The sequence below is a fragment of the Choloepus didactylus genome, chromosome 16 (assembly GCF_015220235.1).
Source record: "Choloepus didactylus isolate mChoDid1 chromosome 16, mChoDid1.pri, whole genome shotgun sequence".
Taxonomy (NCBI): Eukaryota; Metazoa; Chordata; class Mammalia; order Pilosa; family Megalonychidae; genus Choloepus; species Choloepus didactylus.
Window position 1 is genome coordinate 75635658 of NC_051322.1, and position 23595 is coordinate 75659252.

At 37.2% G+C, this 23595-nt stretch overlaps 2 pseudogenes; one reads left to right on the forward strand and one right to left on the reverse strand.

Annotated features, from left to right (window-relative positions):
- Window positions 1–3528: 3528 nt before the first annotated feature.
- On the forward strand, window positions 3529–5920 carry LOC119511327 (annotated as a pseudogene).
- A 5588-nt stretch (window positions 5921–11508) lies between these two features.
- Window positions 11509–12410, reverse strand: LOC119511686 (annotated as a pseudogene).
- Between the last annotated feature and the right edge of the window lie 11185 nt (window positions 12411–23595).

A 23595-nucleotide genomic window follows, 5' to 3' on the forward strand; every position in this document is an offset into this window, starting at 1 on the left:
CCCCATGAATAAACTGTTAAAGAAGCTGAAAAGGAGATTAGACTTTGATTGGAGATATGAACAAAATAGACTTGATTAAGCTTGAAGTAGATCAGACTAAAGGGTAGAGGATGATATTAACTGTGTTTTATGACTTTTGCTCTGTGTGGGCCCAAAGGAAGAGATGCCTATTTAGTGCAAAATCTATATTTTCTGTAGCACAGTATATAATTTAACTTGTATGGTCAGTTTACTCAAATAACATAATTACATGGAACCTTGACTAGGAGTGAGATGTTGTTGGTTTGTACAGGTTATCATGAAGCCCCAGTACAACCCAGGGTAACTTGAGCAGAGAGTAAAAAGTATCTTCAAAGCCCCCTTGAGGGACAGGGGAAAAATGTGGAAATATTATACTTCCCCAGCTGGGGAATTCCTTATATTCTCACAAGCACTGGGGACTACCAGCTTAGTAGGCCAAGACCTCGATCTTAGGGCTTGCCCTTATGAAGCTTATTACTGCAAAGGAGAGGCTAAGCCTACTTGTAATGTTGTCTAAGAGTCACTTTCAAAGAACCTCTTTTCTTGCTCAGATGTGGCCTCTCTCTCTAAGCCAACTCAGAAGGTAAACTCACTGCCCTCCCCGCTATGTGGGACATGACTCCCAGGGATATGAATCTCCCTGGCAAGAAGAGAAGTGACTCCCAGGGATGAGCCTGGATCCTGTGTTTTGCGATTTACAAAACCTTCTGGACCAAAAGGGGGAAGAGAAATAAAACAAAATAAAGTTTCAGTAACTGAGAGATTTCAAATGCAGTCAAGAGGTCATTCTGGAGGTAACTCTTGTGCATTATATAGATATCCCTTTTTTAATTTTTAGTTTAACAGAATAGTTAGAAGGAAATATCTGAAACTATTGAACTGAAATCCAGTATCCTTGATTCTTAAAGACGATCATATAACTACATAGCTTATATGGTGTGACCATGTGATTATGAAAACATATGGCTCACACTCCCTTTACCCAGTGTATGGACAAATGAGTAGAAAAATGGGGACAAAAAGTAAATGAATAATAGGGGGAAGAAGGGGTATGGGATGCTTTGGGTGTCCTTTTTACTTTTATTTTTATTCTTATTTTTGTTTTCTGGAATAATGAAAATGTTCAAAAATTGTGATGATGAATGCAAAACTATATGATGATACTGTGAATAATTGTTTTACACTTTGGATGACTGTATGGTGTGTGAATATATTTCAATAAAATTGTAAGAATTTTAAAAAAACTATACATGTATGCAGACCAGATGGAAGATTTTGATACTATTGCATGTTGGGGTGAGTGTTAGAGATGGGATAAGTCGTAGATATGAGAGATGTTCAGATTCAGTCAATAGGATTTGAGTATTCCTTGGATACAGAGGCTAGGAAGAGGACCAATAATTTTTCAAAAAGAAAAATAATAATAATTTGGCCATAGTACTCAACCAAGATGGCAGCATAATATACCCCAGGGTGTTGCCCCAGAACAGAATTTTTGAACCCACAAACAGAATAAATTCAAAGAGAACCAAAAAGAGACACATACAAGTCAAACATTCCAGTGCCAAGACAAGAGCATTCTAAAAGCTGCAAGTTAAAACCGACTTATACACAAGGGAATCCCAATAAAATTAAGTCCTGATTTCTCATCAGATCATGGAGGCAAGAAGGCAGTGAGACTAATTACTTCAGATGTTTAAAGAAAACAATTGCCAACCAAGAATTTTATATCTAGTAAAACTTTCTTTCAAAAATAAGAAAGAGACTAGATACTCCCAGACAAACAAAATCTGAGGGAGCTCATCACCACTGGATCTGCCCTACACAAAATGCTAAAAGGAGTTCTACAGACTGAAAGAAAGGGACACTAGACAGTGGATCAAAGCGGCATAAAGAAATAAAGATCCCTGGTAAAGGTAACCATATGTTTAATTATAAATGTCAGTGTTGTTGAACTATAGTTTCTGGTTATGTGCCTACACTTCTTACTTCTTATAGCTTCTGAAATGCAAAGACATAAAGTGTAATGATAAATCTATGGTTTGGGACATACATTGTACAATGATATAATCTGTAACGAAAATAATAAAAAGGTGGGGGTGGAGGGATACAGGAAAAGTTTATCTGTGTGCTATTGAAGGTACATTCATATCAAATCAAACAGGATTGTTACAGATTTAGGATATGAATTTTAGCTTCATGGAAATGACAAATCAAAATAGATATAAAATATATTCAAACAAAAAATGAGAAGGACTTAAAATGTAACATTTCAAAAAATCAAATAAATATGAATTATCCCTTAACAGAAAAATCTAAGGTCAAAACAGGTATAAGACTTAAAAAGTCAAAATAGCAAAATGGCAGAAGAAATTCCTGCTTGATCAGTAGTAACTTTAAATGTAAATGGATTAAAATCTCCAGCCATAGGCAGAATTGGTAGAATAGTTTAAAAAAAAAAAAAAGGCATGATCCAAATATGTTATTTAAAATTCAAAGACATAAGCAGGTTGAAATCAAAAGGATAGAAACATATATTGTTATGAGTCACAAAGAAGGTCACTCTGTATTGATAAAGAGATCAATTCAACAAGAAGACATAATTATAAATGTGTAGGCACCCAATGACAGAGCCCTGAAATATATGAAGCAAGAAGTGACAGATTTGAAGGGAGAAACAGACAGTTGTACATTAATATGAGACTTCAATATACAACTTTCAATAATGTATACATTATCTAGACTAAGATCAATAAACAGAAGACTTAAATGGTACTCTAAACCAACTAGAAATTGATAGAACACACCACCCAACAGCAGCAAAATACATGTTTTTCTTTAGTGCACATAGATCATTCTCCTGGATAGACCATAAGGTATGTCACAAAACAAGCCTCAATAAATTCAAAAATAGTGAAATCACAGAATATATGACCACAATGGAATGAAGGAAGAAATCAATAACGGAAACCTGGAAAATTTTCAAATATGTGGAAATTAAACAATGCACTCTTAACCAGTGGGTCAAAGAGTAAATCAAAAGGGAAATTCAGAAATAATTTGACATGAATGGTGATGAAAACACAACATACCAAAGCTTACGGGATGGGGAAAAGGCAGTATCAGTATGCAAAAACCTCCCAACAAAGAAACGCCCAAGAACACGAGTTCTAGAAAAGCCACAGAAGCAAGAAACTGAAAGCGTTGAAACCTGGAAGAGAAGGGAGAGACCAGCAGACACTGACATGTGCCTTACCATGTGGCAGAGGAGCCAAGGATCACTGGTAGCTGATCTTCAGGGCCTGATGATGCCTTGATTTGGACATATTTTGCAGCTTCAAAACTGTAAGCTTAATGAAGATGTACACAGAGATGGTGTTTCTAAGAAATTTCAAAAGTTGTGGACCTCCTGATTGAAGCGTAGTCGCTTACTTTGATTCTTTATTTTTTTATATTTAATTTTTATATATTTAATTTTATATTTCTGTACTCCTACAAGTGAAAGCCATGATTACACTAACAGAGCTAAAATGCTTAGCAGACACTCAGTCTTCTTGTCATCCTAAAGCCGTGGTGGGATGTCTTCTGATATTACATTACCCTGATCATACTGATGGTGGCTGTGCTGGCCAGAGACCTCCAGCTTACACAGAGCAGGGTTTTGTGCTGTCTTCCATGTAAGGTGGAGTTAACAATCACTGTGCTGTGCCTTGTGACATCCTGAAAGCCAGTGTGAACATGTCCTTTGATCCTGGGACACTGCTTCCACTCCCCCTCAGAATCCAGAATGACCTCCACTGGCATTAGTACTCCTACATCAATGCTTTCTGTTATGACAAGCAGCTCCACTGGTTTGCTAAGTTTTTCCCTTACCTGGTGCTTTTGCACACACTTATCTTTGCAGCCTGCAGCAACTTTTGGCTTCACAACCCCAGTATCAGTTCCAGGCTTGAGCATTTCATGGTCATTCTTCACAAGAGCTTTGATTCTCCAGGGACTAATCATGCCCTGTAAGAAACCATGGCAGAGCAATCAGAAAGGACACTGACACTCTCCAGGTCCAGGGTTTTGCTCTCATCCTCAGGGTGTTCAGCTGACATTGATTCCAGCAAGCAGTCATTGCCCTACTCACAGCCAGGCTTGGAGTCAGCTGGCATAGAAAGCTCTACTTCCAGTGTCCTGGACCAGAAGGAGGGAGAACAAGCTAAAGCCATCTTTGAAAAAGCAAAAAGATTCTGCAAGCATGTGGAGCAGAAGCACATCATATATAAAGTCTACCTAAAGAAGGTAATAGTCAAAGTCATTTTGTTTCTCCTCATCATAACTTATGTCTCACATTTGTTAAGCTATATCATTCTCAAAATCAACTGTTCAGTGGATATACAGGCTTTTACAGGATATAGGCACTACCAGTGTGTCTAATCCTTGGCAGAAATATATAAGGTCCTGGTTTCATTTTTGTCATTTTGTTTATACTTTATGATCTCACCTCCTCCCACAGCATGTGATGGATGCTGAGGAGTTCCCTGAAACAATATTCTTTTGAAGCACTAAGAGGAAAAAGCAACTAGAGTAATATCCCTGCTGTCAAGAATGACTTTACCTTCATCCTACATTTAGCTGACCTAAATAATCCTCTTTATTCCAAACACTTGATATTCCTGTCAGAAGTCAGTGAGAACAAACTGAAACTGATTAACCTCAAAAAAAAAAATGGATGGTTGAGAAACTGAAAAGTAAGCATGTGAAAAATTCCCAGGAATAGGTAGAACTGCATCCTTTTAGCTAATTGGTCATCCAGACGATGTCTTTGAGCTAACTGAAATTGAAGTGCTGAGCCTGGAGCTTATCCCTGAGATCAAGCTGCCCTCCATGATCTCCCAGGTGGTCAACCTCAAGGCGCTTCATGTGTACATTCCTCTCTGGTAGTAGACCATCCTTGCACTGCCTTCTGAGAGAATTTTAAAATCCTATGCCTGAAATGTACTGAAATTGGAAAAATCCTATGCTGGTTATTTCACCTGAAGGATCTCAAGGAACTTCATCTGTCAGGCTGTGTCTGCCTGAGCAGTTGAACACCATGCAGATGGAGGGTTTTCAGGACTTAAAAACCTGAGAAACTTTACTTGAAGAGCAGCCTATCCTGGATCACACAGGTTGATAAAGACCTCTTGCCTTCATGCAGAAATTGCCCCTTGATAAGGAGGGAAGCAAACTGGTTGTGTTGAACTTGAAAAAGATGGTCAATCTGAAAAGCCTAGAACCAATCAGCTGTGACCTAGAACACATTCCACACTCCATTTTCAGCCTGAACAATTTGCATGTTAAACTTAAAAGAAAATAACCTTAAAACTATAGAAGAGATCATTAGCTTTCAGCAAATCCAGAATCTTTTCTGCTTAAAGTTGTGGTGTAACAATGTTGCTTATTATCCTGCCCCAAATTGGGGCATTATCTAACCTAGAGCAGTTCTCTTTGGACCATAATGATATTTAGAATCTGCCCTTGCATGTTTTCCAATGGACCAAACTATATTATTTGGATCTAAGCTATAACCACCTGACCTTCTTTCCAGAAGAGATCCAGTATCGAAGTAATTTGCAGTATTTTGTTGTGACCAAAAACAACATTGAGATGCTACCTGATGGGCTGTTTCAGTGCAAAAAGCTGCAATGTTTACTTTTGCGGAAAAATATCCTGATGAGTTTGTCCCCTCACATGGGTGAGCTGTCAAAACTTACTCACCTGGAGCTCATTGGTAATTACCTGGAAACACTGCCTCCGAAACTGGAAGGATGTCAGTTGTTAAAAGGAGCTGTTTGATTGTTGACAAGAATTTGCTCAATACTCTTGCTCTCCCTGTAATAGAACATTGCAGATATGTTTAGATAAATATTGATCTAGAGAGAAGAGACCCCATGTCTCAAAATAATTTTTAAAAGTATGCCCCCAGGGCTTTAAAAGAGAAGTAAAATTTCCTAAGTTCTAAAGATGAAAAATGGATGATGATTATGAGTAACCATAAGCAAATGTCTTATTAAAGCAACCCAGCATCTAGCCCTAAATTAAATAGGTAAAAAGTATTAATAATAAACTGAAGTTCTGTGAATAATTGGTATTTAACTTATTGAGATATTTTAAGAAGAACACATCAAGGATTGAATGGGGGACACAGAATTATTGTATCTCTACCTTGCAATTTTTCCCTCACATTCACCCAGCCCCCAATACTAACTTGTTTTTAACTGACTTCCTCTTGGTATTGGTAATCAGGATCATAAACTCATCACTGTAAATATCCATGATGTAAACTCACCACTGCATTTGATTAATGTTCTTAAATTTCTTGGGCAGTGTGCATTGTGTTTAGCAGAATATCTTTTTGTTTTAATTTTTACTTCTTTGCCCACCTTGCTTAAGTCTTCACTAGTCTTGTTTTCTCCTAATAACCATGATGAACCCTGAGAAAATGACTGCTTTTGGCCTTTGCATAGAACAGGAGGAGCTAGGATACTTAGGATCATGTATTCTCTGAAGTTTCTTGTCTATTACCAAAGCCCTTTTTTATTTTCTAAAATTTTTATATTAAATGTAAAACATAAATATTTTCTATTGAATAATCTTGGATTCAACATCTGTGAGAATAATTTTCATAAGGTACAGAGTTGATGCATTTCTTTTGGAATTTACAGTTAATGTTCTTGGTTTTGGCAGTTTGTGACTCTCATGTTTACGTACTTTCAGCTCCAAAATGTTTTTCTATTCTGCAATTAATTATGGCCAACAAAAGCCTTGTCTCATGCACTGAAATATTTGGGCTGAAATCCTTATGAGAAAATGGCTGCATCATCTACCTCTCTCTTCCCCTTGTGCTGTGTATTTATTTCATGGGTACGATTCTTAGTAACTTACAAAAACTGTGATGGAGGGGAGAGGAACAGTTCCAGGTTTTTTTAAATTGACTTTTAAACACTTGTAGAAATTTAGTAAGAGTTAAAGCAAAATACTTTTGCATGGTCTCTAGATATAATGTAAAACACTCAGCTATTCAGTGTTTAAGATAAAATTCTCAAAGCTCACAAAGAAAAAGATCCATTTAATGTGGAAATTCATCTCATGCCTTTGTCTAAGTCTTCTGGAATACATTTTGCTCCTTTTTATAAAGAGCTTTGTGTTTGGCTTTTTTTTTAATCATGTGAATTGAGTAAAATCTATTGGCTCTGGTTGGGGAAATGTACATTCTTAATGTGTCTTTCTCTAGGCACTTTGATGCCACCTCATTTTGGATGTAACTATGAGGTAATCTGTTAACTGCTTCTAGGCAAAACTAGAAAACACTATGGATAAAAACTTCTGTAAATATGGAATTGTGGTGTTCTGATTTTTCTTACTTTGCCTGTTACAGAAAAATGAAAATGAGCCTTTAAATTATGACAAAATGTAGCTTGCCTCAACTGCCACAGACACAAACACCACACCAGGACTGAAGTTCAGAGGAAAGAATTGTTCATGTCAAATGAAATTTGAATAAAATTAATTATAAAGAATATAGAAGACCAAAAGCCACCTAACAGGCTAATGTTTATTCTGATTTGGAAGGAACAGTGTAAACATTTAATTCTCACCAAAACTTGCCTTTAGTCAGAACATTCATGTTTTCAGGGAACAAGGCCTAATTGATAGAACTTTCTTAGGACTTTAGAAAACAGATTCTGCCTTTTTCCAGGTTTTTTTTTTTTATTTTCATTTTTTAAATGTGAGTTGATGGTCACTTTAATGTTCACATTTGTTTCACAATTGAATTGCCATGTGCCCTGATTCAAGTGTTGGATAGGATTATTTTAAGTTTTGGACATCAATGTGATAAGTGGAGAGGGGTTTTAATGTTTTTGTCCATATAACTAACTGTATTTTCTAAAAGAAACCCCACCCTCTCGTATAAGGAAAAATTTTCAAAACATAGTATGTTTCTATGTTCAATAGTATGTATGTTTATGTCTTTTTAAGATTTGGAAATTTTTCAGTCACCATTACCTCAAATGTTCTTTCTGCTCACTTTCCCTTCTCTTCACCTTCTGGGATGTCCATGGCACATATGATTTTGTACCTCATTCTGTCAATCAACTCCAGAGACCCTGCTCTATTTTTTCCATTATTTCCTTTATCTGTTCTACTCTCTGTAAGATTTCAATTGACCTGTCTTCTAGTTCACTGATTCTTTCTTCTGCCTATTCAAATCTGCTGTTGTATACCACTAGAGTGTTAATCTCTTCTAATGTGTCTTTCATCCCCATAATTTCTGTTATGTTTCTTCTTATACTTTCAAATTCTTCTTTACACACACACGTTATCCTATTAGTATCCTTTATCTCTTTAGCCATATTTTCCTTCATCTCCTTAAATTTAGGAGGAGATTTGATTGAAGATCTTTGATTAGTTGTTCCAAATTCTGTGTCTCCTCTGAAGATTTCATTTGTTCCCTTGACTAAGCCATGTCTTCCTGTTTCTTAGTATGGCTTGTAATTTTTGCTGCTGTCTGGGCATCTGATTGTCTTGAGGAGTTTTCTCTGAAGGTTGGTTTCTCTCTGTTATGGGTTTTATTGATGGCATATAATAAAGCTATTCTTTGATGCTTAGCCTGTGTTATTCTAGAACTTCAGAGTAACCATTGTTTCATTGATCAGATTTTCTCAGTTCCTCTTCATCTGATTTTTCCCTTGGATATTTGGTAAAATTTTTCAATTTGCATTTTCTGTGCAATTGTTCCACTTCAAAGAGAAAGTTTCCTTTCCTCTGTTCCCTCTCCAGAAATCTTGATGTCTTCTGTTTGTTTTTATTTTGCTTTAGTTTTTTACACTCCTTTCATTTTTCCAGCTGCTTTTGCCTGGAGGGCAACTTCTTGGAGGATGGTCACCCAAGAGAGAACTTCTTCAAGTCATTATTTCCCAGCAAAAACATATCCAGGGACCTATGAAGGGGGTACAACTACCTCTAAAGAGCCTTGGGGAGGGAATCAGGAAAAGCTCTAAAATTCTGTTTGACAGGTCTCCCAAGTTGTGCTTTACTGGCCTGCCCAGCAAATGAAGCCCTTCAGCTAACTATTGCTTGCATCTCTGAAGAAGAACTGTGTCTTTAAATCTCCACTGTCTCTGCCCCTTCATGGGATGGGGTTGAATCAACAGCTAAGAGCTGGGACCCAGTGATCCAAATTCACTATACAAAAGCCATGATCAGTGATCAGCTCTGATCATCCCTGTTCTTGGGGAAGAGAAAAATTTATGTCTCTTTCTGTCACCTGAAAGCTAGGTAAGGACTAGGTCCAAAAGCAGCTTGTGAGAGTCAGGGATGGCATCGGCAGCTGCCATACAGACAGGGCAACTCACAATTATTTACCATGGTTTATCAGCCTCTTCCACACTTCCATGAATATTGTACAATGTTCTTCTGACTTCCAGAACCCAAAACAGTTGATTTTGACAGTTTCCCAATGTTTAAGAGCTGTTTTGGTGGAAGGGCTGAGTCCTTGAGCTCCCTACTCCACCTTCCCTGAAAGTGTCTCAAGATCTTTCTTCTTTCGTAATGTAAGAATTTAGAGCTATAAACTCCCCCTCTCAGCACTACCTTTGCTGCATCCCCTAAGTTTTGGTATATGATGTTTTCATTTTCATTCATTTCAAGATATTTTCTAATTACCCTTGTGTTTTCTTCTTTGAACCATTTCTTGTTCAATAGTGTATTGCTTAATTTCCATGTATATATGAATATTCTAGTTCTCCTTCTGGTATTGACTTTCACTTTCATTCTATTGTGATCAGAAAAGATATTATTATAAGCTTTCAATATTTTTACATTTATCGAGACTTTTTTGTTATGTAACAAATGGAGAATGTTCCAGGTGCACTAGAGAAAAATATGTATTCTGCTATTTTTGGGTGAAAAGATCAATTTATATCTGCTAATTCTGGTAGGTAAACTGTATTATCCACATCTTCTAGTTTCTTATTGATCTCCTGTTTAGTTGTTCTATCCATTATTGAAAATGATGTATTGAATTCTGCTGTACTAATTTGGCACTATCTACTTCTCCATTAAATTGGTTGATATTTGCTTCATATATTTTGGGGTTTTCTATTAGTTGCATATGTATTTCTACATGTATTGTCTTCTTGTTGAATTCACCCATTTATCAGTAAACAGTGATCTTCTTTCTCCCTCTTAACATTTTCTGAATTCAAGACTATTTAATCTGATATTAGGATGGTTAGCCCACATCTCTTTGATTACTATTTGTATGGAATAATTTTTGCATCCTTTCACTTGCAATCTACTTATATCCTTGAATTTAAGGTGAGTCTCTTATAATGAGCATACACTTGGGTCATACTTTTTATCCATTTGCCAAACTCAAACTCAGTCTTTTGACAGAAGAGTTAATGTCAAAAATTACATGTTTATACATTATGAGTCCAAAAGTATTGATTTATCATTATTTTTCATGAATTTGCATTTTAGATCCTCCAAGAAGTAAAAAGTGGAGTTACAAACCAAAGGCTGCCATGAGATTTTTCCTACTGTTTAAACTTGCCTAACTCTTAATTCAGCACTTGCCCAGTTTTTGCAACCTATTAACTGCTTTATAGAGACCTGAGAAATACTGCTCTGTCTGTCTGCTACTAATACAAAGATTCCAGAGCTACACCACCATGATGTTCAATTGGACCAAATTTGTTATTTGGAATATTAGGTTATTTCTGGATGGCTTACATGGAGAGAGATCCCAGAGAGATTTAAGCACTGATCTTTGGGCCAAAATGTCAAAAAGCTGAAATTTTCCAGGGACTTTTCTAGTATTCATGATCAGATGGTCTATGGCAAAGATGTTGAGAGCAAAACAGAAGAACATAAAAATCCCTGGATGCAAGTTTTAGAGACATACTTCCCCACTTTGAAGCAAAACAACATATTGGACACTCCTCCAAAAAATATCACCAGATAATTCTACTGGTGGGTATATTTTGTTTTAATGAAAAACTGATTGTTTTCAAGTGGGAGTTGAACAAAGAGAAGGTGGATGGAAGGAAGAAAAAAGGAAGGAAGAACATGTGGTCAGAGGAAGAGGAATTTTAGCCTACAAAAACATTTGCAAAAATGTTCTCCTTCACATTTGCCTAAATGTTGCCTTCACATTTGCACATGGTTTTAATCATTATAGTGCCCAATCCTATGATATTGGTGTATAGCATGGAGTCAGGTTTCCTAAGATCCAGCAAGACCATCTAAACTCAGTCCTTGGAACAATATACCAGGATACCAGGGAGTCTTTGGTTTCTAAGAAAAATCACAACAGAAGTAAGATTAATTCCTTATATTTGTTTCTGAGGGTTTTTTAATATCCTACTGAATTAAAATCCATTTAAGGAGATAGAATAATTACACATATATTAGATTTACCACTTTCCAATGTTCACTATATCCTTGAGTTCACTTTCATCCCCACAACCCCCTCATGGTGTTTTTCACTTCTGCATTTCTGAGTGTGTAGATGATGGGGTTCAGCATGGGGGTAATCACCATGTAGAACACGGCCACCAGTTTGTCCTCAGTGAAGGTGGAGGAGGGTCAGATGTAGAGGAAGATGGCAGGTCCAAAGAACAAGATAACCACTGTGATGTGGGAGGCACAAGTGGAGAAGGCTTTATGCCTCCCCTCTGCAGAATGGTTCCTCAAGTGGACCAGGATGATGATATAGGAGGACACCAAGATGAAGAAGGAGCACAGGGCAATTAAGCTGTTGGCCATTACAGTGACCCCTGAATAAAGGTGTTGGTGCAGACAAGCTTGAATAATGGCTGGAGGTCACGGAAGTAGTTGTCAATCACATTGGGGCCACAGAAGGGCAATTGGATGGTGATGAGAATCTGAATCATGGACTGTAAAAAGCCCCCCAGCCAGGAACCAGCACCTAGTACATGGCACAATTCACAGCTCATAATGGTCATATAATGAAGAGGCTTGCAGATGGCTACATAGTGGTCATAAGCCATCACCACCAGCAAAAAGATCTCAGTGACCCCAAGGAAATGGAAGAAGAACACCTGAGCCAGACAGCCCTCCAGGGAGATGGACTTGATCTTTGCAAGTAAGTCTGTGATGAATTTAGGGACAATTGTAGAGGAGTAACTAATCTCAAACAGGGACAGGTAGCTAAGGAAGAAGTACTTGGGGGAATGCAGACTCTTGCTGACGCTGACTGTCAGGATGATGAGGCCATTGCCCACCACCTTGGCCAGGTACACAGGAAGAAACACTGCAAAGCACACCCTCTGCACCCCTGGATCCTGGAAAAGACCACTAAAAATGAACTCAATCACATTATTTCTACTGGCCATGGATTCCATTTGGGGATGATGATTCATAGAAGATCCCTGTGACAGAAAAAGATCCAATCATAACACATATCCTTCATGTTTGTTCAGCATTGCAAGTTTATACAAACCTTTCACATGTATTATCTCACTGATTTGTTTGTTTATTTAGTCATAAAATTTATTCATTCAGTGCTCAACAGTTTGCTTTTTGCAAGATACTATTCAAGAAAGATCACAAAAATTCCATGGTTTCAATATTGCAATAAAGAAATATTAGGCTCTGGGGGGTTATGAATTAGTGAAGCTCCCTTTAAGGACCAGACAGAAAATTAGAACCAGATCATTTTATCCCAACTCATTCATTATTTCACGTACACCACAATGAAAAAAAAATCTCAGCACTAAAAATCATCCACATTAATTGCTGACATTTCTCCCAATCACAATATTTTCTCATCAAGCTTTTGCCTTAAGATATTCAAAAGGGAACTTCCCTGATTTATTGTTTCCTCCATTTAACCCTTAAGAATGTCATTTTCATAGAAACTTCTTCAATTCTGTAGAATCTCTTTTATATATTTTTTTACTTGAACTATCTAAGTTTCTGTATGGTCTCAGGCCCTATAACGTTACACAATTCCATGGCCTCATGAACTTTTACAAATATTTTGAGAAAATTTTGACACCCAAAAGTGAAGCAGACATAAAGAAGTTGATCAGAGTAAAGCTCACAATCAAACAATAGTTTCAACGTAATGCATGGGTATGCACAGCTTTCCTTGTTTCTGTGTTAATGTTTGTTGTCCACCAGCAAACACCTAACAGAAGGTAGGGATTTTTTAATTCATTTCCTTCACCAAATGTTTTATCAGGCTCTGGCCCTGTGCCTAGGTGATGAGGACATATCACATTTATTAAAGAGCACACTTGTGAAATGAGATAAAATAATAACTCAAGATTTTCTCCACTTTTAAAATTATTTTAAATAATCTGTTTTATGCTTCAGTTTTCCTTCTTCTACTTGTGCTTCCAACCTGAAAATAGATTATATACCCCCAAATTTCTATCATGGTGAAAACTTGAAAAGATGTACAAAACGAAAATCTGAGATTATCTTCAGTAATTTGCCTTGATAGAAACTGGAAAAGAAAGTGGATTGAATAGATTAAAAGAAGGACACCAAAGAGCAACCTATTGGGAGGGAAGAAGCAAGATGGGGCTTGCTGATTGGATCAGATGAAGGGAAATTAGAGGGCATCAAAAACAACCTAAGAAGACTGGGAAATAGTCTAGTCTGCAGGAAATTAAAACTTGGTTTAATGGTTAACTTGGTAATCAGCATTTTCATTGTCATCCCAACAAGCACACAACCTCACATGCTGCTGTCTTTTATTCAGCACCTTTATGTGCTGAATAAAACAATCATCCTCATGTTTAATTTTAATACTTTGAGGTGGATAATTGATAGATAAGGAAACTGAGGCTGAAAGGTTAATTAACTTTCTCAAAGAAACACATCTCATGAGTGGTGGAGCCAGGGCTGAAACCCAAGTCTATGCAAAGGAAAGAGAGGGGAAGTGACCACATCTCTTCCAGGGTAGAAAGTGGTTAGTCATTCCAGTGCTTTACAGAAATGACATCAAGACCCATGGCTAATGCAAAAACATATCCAGGTTCATTTATTTTGCTTTTTCCATAGAAAACCAGAGTATTACAGGAAACCCCAAGTTAATGGGAATGGTTTGGTCCCATCACTCTGGAAATGAAAGACCGAGATACAGAGGAGAGTGTGACACATAGGTATTTCCCTTTTCTTCACAACTCCAGGGATTAAGCCAGAACATAGAGCTGCAGGTAGTGAGTCATTATCTCCTGAGGGATGACCTGACACTGCACCTGTCACAACAAGGTCTAACTACAGCATTATCTCGCTCCTTATCCCTAAGCCTGAAATATTAGTCACCTCTAACTCATGCCTCTCATCTGCTTCCCATATTAATACAAGCTACTCTTCCTTTCTATTTTACTAGTTCTTTCCTCTGTCTTCCTGCAACCTCACCTTCAGGCATGACTATAAGCTCCTGTGAGGATTACTGCAGTGCCTTAGATGCCCCATCTGTCTTCTAGTGTGCCAGCCTTCAACCCCCAATTTATTCTGCAACTGGAGTTAGACATTCTCCCTCACTCTCCCCCTGCTTGAATCACTCAGAAATCACCTCTGTCTCCCTGTTGCCTGGCAATCACACCTAAAGTCCTCTACCTGACCTTTATGATTCTCCACAATACTTGCCCAGGCCCCTTCAAACCAACCTTAATGACCACTAAGAACAATATAACCTCAAATCTCTTGAGATCTCCTTCCAAACTCCTGAATACAAGTTCATTCCCAGCAAAAGAGCATACCTTGTACTTTTCACATTACCTGATGTGCCCATCATCCCTGAATCCTCTCTAACTCCTGCCCACTCACTCATGCCCATTGCTTATGAAGCCTTCCTTTGTGGCTTCAACTCTCATCCATTTAGGTCTGCACTCAACTCTGGAAATTAAATGAAGTGATCATTCTGTTCAGTGCAAAAAGGCACACAGTGTTCAGCTCATCATGAGCACTTAATAAATATAAAGTATGTTTATTATTTACTTCTAAAATGCAAATCTGATCCAGCCATACATTTGCATTTCCTACAAGATGAAGTCTTGTATCATTAGCATGGCATGAAAACCCTTGTTCATCTTTCCAGATTCAATGGTTCTCACTCCCCTGAACCTATACTTCATCCACTTGAACTATTTCTCAGTCTTCCAACTTGCTCTCACATCTCCATGCCTTTGCTGATGTTTTGCCCTCCACTTTGTGTGCACACCTTGCTTTTACTCTTCCTTTAGTTCTCAGGTTAAACATCACCTATCACTCCACTCACAGCCAATTCTCCTTCATGCAATACACATTTTCTATGGAATATTTAATATGTTTATTAAAATTAGTATTTCTCTGTCTCCCTTACCTACTTTATTCATCTCTGTAATCACACAGTAGTGCTCAATAAATATTAACAGAATTGAATATAAAACTAAGAAATTGTTCTAGCACCTATACTTGGAAACACAGAAATCATCACACCTTATTTCCAATTGTATACCTCAATATGGTTTGGTGTCATCTGTTTGTATTCATGAGCCAAGCCTGTTTGTTATTCCTTGGACACCCTACACACCTAAGTCTTACCTTCTCACAGTAAGTTCTCAATATATGTATATAGACATAGGTACATATAGAGATATATAGATATATAATATATAGATATATAGATATATAATATATAGATACAGATATATAGATACTCCTGCTTCATGATAAAATGATTACCAGTAGATTGATAAGAACTGGATTCCTTAAAACTCTCTGTTTATATTTTCCTTTCAGTCTGTGTGGCTCTCATGTAACCTTGATGAAGCTCCTTGTAGCCATGTAAAGCAATGAACAATGTAGATCATTATTTCCAAAGTGAATATTTTACTGCCCTGGGTCATAGCCACACAAGCTACAACCTTGCACTGAAGCATTGTTTCTGCTTCATAGATGATTTTCCATAGGCCTAGATGATACACTGTCATAATAATTATTATATTCCACACCATACATCATTTGTTCTCTCTATCATCCAGGGATACTTAGGCAGAAATTATCCAACTCTCAATAAAATGCCAAATCTCTTAGACACACACAAACATCATATTGAGTCTTCAGGTTGAGTATATTACCACACAGGACTACATGATGATGCTTTCAAAAAACATCTGTTGTAGAAATTAAGACAATCATATCAGACGGTTTATGGGATCATAATAAGAGGAAGGAGGGGATGAATTCCAGAGGGACAAATGACCTGCTCTTAGTGGAAGGACAGTTCCAGGTGCAAAATGCCCTCAGGTACTGAGGAAAGGAAACAAGGCACCTGGTCAAGCTCTCACACTCTCTCAGAGAACAGCCTGAAGTGGTATTTAAGGTGGGGGGCACTGCACTCAGCACCTACTCTCAGCTCTCACGCTGCAGTCCTTTGGAATGAAGTTTCATATTTTATGAAGGGGTTACAAATCACATTAGACATGGTTGTTGCAAGAATGTATGTGAAGTAAAATACATAACAAGATGGCTTAGAGAATAGGAAGCTCTCAATAAACGGTGGCTATTATTTATTCAGACTTCCTAGTATTTTGTTACATTTCTGATTCCCTTTCACACTTGCCCAGGAGACACACAGTAACAAAGCACCTCCTCTCCCCACCAAGACCATCCCAAATAAATCCCTTATCCTAAGATCATAGATTAAACTTAGCATGTAAAAAACTAGGTGGGTAAATGATGTTGTGAACTCAAACTGGGTAAAATTTTAAACAATACCATAGATCTCCGATGGGAAAATTTTCACAAGGACAAAATAATATCATGAGAGCTGAACAGACCTATTGCTATGAGATCACATTCACACCACAAGGAACTCCTTCCTTCTTCCCACACAGGACCCCCAAGTGGTACTGCATGGAATCGCAGATCATGAGTGATGAAAGATACTGCAGAAGCCATTCTGCCCAGTCCTCTCCTTTCACACTTTTACAGAGGCAGAAACTGAGGCTCAGAGAGGGAAAGTGATTTCCCCTAGACTACAGTGATTTGGAGCCACTTACACTCGGTCAGCCTGGAACATCCTTCTGGATGAGGAATTACCTACCTTTGGGTCAGGAATATTGTTTAGGCCCTATTCAGCCTTAGACCAAGGAATTGAACCTGGAGGCTCTTTTGCTCACATTCAGCAAAGCCATTGCCCTCTGTTGTAAGGACTTGTCACTCTGGGGGACGTCTTGGGCTAAAGAAATGAAGGGAGACTCCTGGAGTACAGGGGGCTCTCGTAGAACAAGGCTTTTCCACCAGGCTACTTTGTCTGCACTGAAGCTTTCCACTGAGTTCAACACTTCATCTGAGCTAAACCACCAGGTTGACTCAGTGAAACTTTAGAGTTGTAAGGAAAATTGTACATCAATTAATCAACATTCCTCCATTTATAGATGGAGCAAAAAAGAGCCAGAGAGTTTAAGTGAATTCTCAGTCTCACAGCCAGTTATTGGCTGATGCTCAAATGCATTAATGCACAAACAAGTTGTTTTCATGATACTGAGCTTAATTTCTAGTCATTCTGATTTTCTGATGGATATTGCCAATTACTACTGAAAGTCTTGCTTCCACACAAGAGAATTCCATGGTGTTTAGATGGATATCTATGATGTTTAGAAAGAACAACTTGTGGTGGAATGAATAAATTAAAAAGGGAATGATTCAGGAAATCTGTCCCATGTCAATCTTTGGATCTAATGTTTAGAAACAGAAAAAATCTACCAGAAGCAAATAATGTGTGATTTTTAGATCTTGCTTTTTAGTTTAGTAATCCCACTCACTATACGATCAAGACTGTGTGTCCATACTGAGATGCTTGAACTATTTAAAATAAATTGAGTCACATGCTGTGACCATGGTACCAAATTCCCCATGGAATCTTTCATCTCACTGTGAAACTTTGCCAAGGGAGTGTGAGTAAGGAAAAATTTCAAAATGGGCTCCAATTAACTCAATTAGAGAAGTTAGATAAGTTACAAACATCCAGTAGTTACACCCTGAGAGAGGGAAGCTAAAGATATGACATTAGGAGAGTTTTCACCCCAATATTCTGAGTAAGAGTGAGAGTAGGAGACTGAAAGGAAGAAAAAGACAGGTCTCATTTGGGGTAGGGCTGCCAGCTATTGGACTTCAGGCAAGTCTCTTCTCATCTCTGTTTGATGTTGCACAGCCATAACATGACATGACTGAACCAGATTATCTTCCATGTCCCTTCTCACTCTAGCATTCTACACTGAGATCATTAGACTCTGAAGACCTAAAGACCCCTAAATGTCTTTATATTTTCCTAGATCTCCTGAAGACTGTGTTTTGGAGCTTTTGTCCCCAGTCTTTTTCTTTATATTTTTCAGTGTGGTAATTTGTATTGACCTGTCTTGAGATAACTGATTCTTTCCCTGCTGTGTCAAATCTACTGATGAGCTCATCTAAGCACATATGTTACCATATGTTACCATAGTTTATTATGACAGTCATACTCTGATTTTTTTCTTCTGTGGGTCTTATGTGGTAGATTTTAGTGCCCTTAACCCTGAATCAGAAGACCTCTAGTTATATTTACATAGGATTTATATAGGATTGTGTGACCAGGCCTCTTTCCTGCTCTTTCTCAAAGGGTAGAGGGTTTTCTTCCCTTGTACCCTTCCCCTGCCCTGGTGGGTCTACACTTGGACCCCAAGGGACAATGGACAGACCTCTCATTCAGAGATAATCCAAAGAATAGTTAACACACCAATCTTGCCCAAACTCTTCCAAAAAACCAAAAGGTGAGGGAACGCTTTTTAACACTACTAATTCAATGAAGCCAACATCACCGTAATACCAAAGCCAAATAAAGATACCAAAAAAGAAAATTGCATACTAACTTCTGTCATAAATACAAATGAAAAAATCTTCAACAAAACACTAGCCAACAGATATAAAAGCACATTAGAAGAATCATATGCCATGATCAAGTGGAATTTATTTCAGGTATGTAAGGGGGTGTTCAACATAAGAAAATCAAATAATGTCATGCACCACATAAATAATATGAAGAAAAAAGACCACATGATCATCTCAATTGATGCACAAAAGGAGTTTTCAAAATCCAGCATCCAGTCTTCACAAAAACATTTAGAAAACTAGAAATAGAAGTTATCTTCCTAAATATGATAAAGGGCATATATGAAAAACCCATAGCTAATGTCACACTCAATGGTGAAAGACTGAAACCTTTCTCTCTAAGATCATGGACAAGATAAGGATGCCCACTGTCCCCACTGTTATTCAACATTGTAACAGAAGATCTAGCCAGAGCAAATAATCAGAAAATGAAATAAAAAGCATCCAAATTGGGAAGGCAGAAGTACAACTTTCCCTATTTGCAGATGAAATGATGCTATATAAAGAAAATCCTGAAAAGTTCACAACAAACTTCAAGAGCTATTAAGGAATTTATCAAAGTGCTTGGGTACAAGATCAAAATGCAAAACTCAGTAGAATTTCTGAACACTAGTAATGAACAATCTGAGAAAGATATCAACAAAAAATTCCATTTACAATAACAACAAAAAGAATTGTATATCTAGGAATAAAACTAACCAGGTATATAAAGGACTTCCGCATGGAATACTAAAATCAGAAAACTAGATGAAATGGACAAAGTCCTAGAAACACATAAAAAACCTACATGGACTCTAGAACAAATAGAAGATCCCAACAGACCTATTACAAGCTAAGATATTAATTGTGTCATCAAAAACCTCCCGACAAATTAAGTCCAGGACTACATGTCTTCACAGGTGAATTCTGCCAATCATTCCAAGAATAATTAATATCAGTATTGCTCAGAGTCTTCCAAAATATTGAAAAGGAGGGAACACTACCTAACTCATTCTATGAAACCAACATCACCCAAATACCAAGGCCCAATAAAGATACTAAAAGAAATGAAAACTACTGAACCATTTCTCTTATGCATATAGATGCAAAAATGCTCACCATAATACTTGCAAATTGAATCCTACAACATTAAAAGGCTTATACATCATGATTAAGTGAGTTTCATACCAGATATGTAAGGTTGGTTCAAGATAAGACTATCAATTAATGTAAACACAACATTAACAAAATGAAGAGAAAAATTTTTACATGATCATCTTGATTTACATAGAAAAGGCATTTGACCTAATACAGCATTCTTTCTTGATAAAAACACTTAGAAAGAGGAATAGAAGGAAAATTCCTCAATATGATAAAGGGCATATATGAGAAATCCATAGCTACCATTATACTCCATGGTAAAAGACTGAAAGCTTTCTCTCTAAGACATGGAACAAGACAAGGATGCCCACAATCAACACTGTTGTTCAAAATTGTCCTAGAAGTTCTTTCCAGAGCAATTAGGCAAGAAAAAGAAATAAAAGTCATCCAAAATGGAAAGGAATAGGTAACACTTTCACTATGTGCAGATGACAAACCTATATACAGAATATCACACAAAACAAGCTACTAGAGCTAATAAACAAGCTCGGCAAAGACTAGATTAACATGCAAAAATTCATAGTGCTTCCCTACATTAGTAATGAACAACAGGATGAGGAAATCAAGAAAAAAAATCCGTTTACAATATCAAGTAAAAGAATCAAATATCTAGGAATATATTTAACCAAGGATGTAAAGGTCCTGTACATGGAAAACTACAAAGCATTGTAAAAAGAAATCAAAGAAGACATAAATAAATGGAAGGACTTTCTATGTTCATGGATTCAAAGACTACACATTGTTAAGAAGTCCATTCTACCAAAATTGACGGATTCAACACAATCCCATATTGTAAAAAGATGGACTATAGTTTATAGTACAAATATATAAATGTTCTTTCATGAATTATAACAAATATACCACATTTATTCAAGGTGTTAATAATAGAGTGGTATATGGGAGAAAATACACCTAATATAAACTATGGGCTATACTTAATAATACAATTTTAAAAATCTTTATCAATTATAAAAAAAGATACCACACTACTGCAGTGTCAACAATGGTGGGTATAGGAGAACTCTGGATTTGCTATTTGATTTTCTGTAAAGCTACAATTTCTCTAATAAAAAAATGGATAATGATTTCTGTTAAGGATGCATAGAAATAGGTATGTTCAAACATTGTTGGTGGGGATGTAAAATGGTGCAGCCACTGAGGAAAAGTTTGGCAGTTCCTCAGGAAGCTAAGTATAGAATTACCATATGACCTGGAAATTGCACTACTAGATATATGCCCAGAAGAAGTGAAAGCAGGGACTCAAACTGATATTTGCACATGAATTTTCATAGAGCATTATTAACAATTGCCAAAAGATGGAAGCAACCTAAGTGCCCATCAACTGAGGAATGGATAAACAAAATATGGCATATACATACAATGGAAAGTTATAAAGCTGCAATAAGGAATAAAACTGTGATGCATGCAACAAAATGGATGAACATTGAGGACATTATGCTGAGTAAAATAAGCCACATAAAAAGGACAATTATTGTATGATCCCACTGTCCACATTCTATCATTGCACTCTGGTCCAGAGTCCAGCAGTTTAGCTCATTTGCTCACATGTGGATTGAGGCTTTTCCAAGCTAGTCACTTCTCTGGCCATGCTTCTAATTAATGCAGCATTGTGGGGACAGAGGAGGTAATTGCTAGAAGCTTAGTGGAAGAGATAGTGAGAATGGGGGTGAGGAGGGACATCTGGGAGAGGAATTAATAAGAAGAGCAGAGGTGACAGAAAAGGAAAAGGTAGTTCTTAGGGAGCAAGCCTGTCACATACTCCCCACTTTCCTGGATGAAGCCCAGATGAGCTGGGCCTTATGTGGTCCTCTTCTGCTCTCTGAATAATCTCTCAGGCTAGTTTGAATATAATTTTCCTTAATTTCCTTAATTTCCATAATGTGCATGTTTTGCATGTACTGTAAGACCAAACAAAAACAAAATGTGGTAAGATTTCCATTTCATGAAATAACTTTTAAGTCACTCATCAGTTACCAAAGTCTTTGGGGGGTATACAAAATGATTATATTGTTTTTGGTTGTAGCATCTCTCCTTTAATGGCAGGGTCTGGTCACTATGTCTAGGACTATCCCAGCTCTCTATCCTGCACATAAACCATCCTATAGGCCATTTTCAGAATCCATGTATCTTAGGAGAGTATAGAAAGAGAATTTCTCTCTAAAATGATAGATTTTCTGCTGGGACTTTCTGGGGGAGAGAAAATGTTTAATAAGCCTGGGAAAATGTCCCTGTAGATGTCAATTATTTCCTTGTTCCTGCCTCTGGTACTGCCACTGCTTATTGTTCTTCTGACTTTCAGCTACACCTTAACTTGGTTCCTCTGTGTGCAACCTTTGTGCCATCCTCATGGGTCTATGCCCCAGGCATATTTATTCTTCTGCTCTGTCTTCTGTGAACCCTTTCCAAGTCCTAATTTTCCTGGAGTTGCAGGGCCTGGAGATTATCTGAACCCTTATAACGCATAAGATGCAGGATCCCCTTTACTTTCTTCTTCCTGTCTTATTGACAAATGTTATTTGATTTTTTATCAACCACAATACCAAAATGGTTATGATACAAGAATTGCTCAAACACAGCCCTAGGGGATTCATTTCTTTTGCTCTCTTTTCTACTAATGTGCTCTTCACGACTAACCACTCATAACCCTCCTCCATCCTCCAGTTATTGCTGATATACTCAGTAGAACTTACCATAGCTTTCCAGGTTTATTGGTCAGTGTATCCAGAAGAAAAAGCCTGCAGCCCAACTTCCTAATGTCAACATCTCATGTTTTTTCCTACATTTTTATCCTCAAAGCAGTCTTGTTGAGGAAGGCATTTGATATTGTTCGGGGCAAATAAGGGGCAGTTGAACAATCTTTAATTTTAATAGAAATTATTTATCCTATGTTAATTTATTCACAAAGTTACTGAGCATCAGGGACATTTGTTTATTCATTTATTTAATCATTTTTTCAGCATACTTTCATTATTTTCTGGGGTCTGGCTGAGATCTGTGTGTTCTGATTTATACATGGTCCAGGGCAAACATTTGCATATAACCTCACTCTTCTTGATAACAAAATGCTTTCTGCAGACTATATTTTGGCTGTGGTATAACAGAAAGAGTTATGGGTGATAGTCCTGACAGTTTGACCTTGAGCACATCACTCTGTGAGTTTTAGGTATTGCCTATGTAAAATGAGGGAATAAACAGTGTGCATTTCCCAAAATAGTGCTGTGGATTTTAGCTACTACATGCAAGGAGTTTAGCCAGTATCTGGCACATATTAGGTGCTCATTGAATAATAGCTCAATGTAATGAGATTATGTGCAATTGTAAAGTCCTATACACATTTAGTTGTCATTATTTTTGACCCTCCATAACTATCATTCATTCATCCATGTATTCAAGAAATAATCAAGCACCTACTATGTACTAGGCAGTGTTCTGTGCTTTTGGGATGCCTCAGAGCACAAAAAGATAATGATTACTGACTTGTGTATCTGGTAT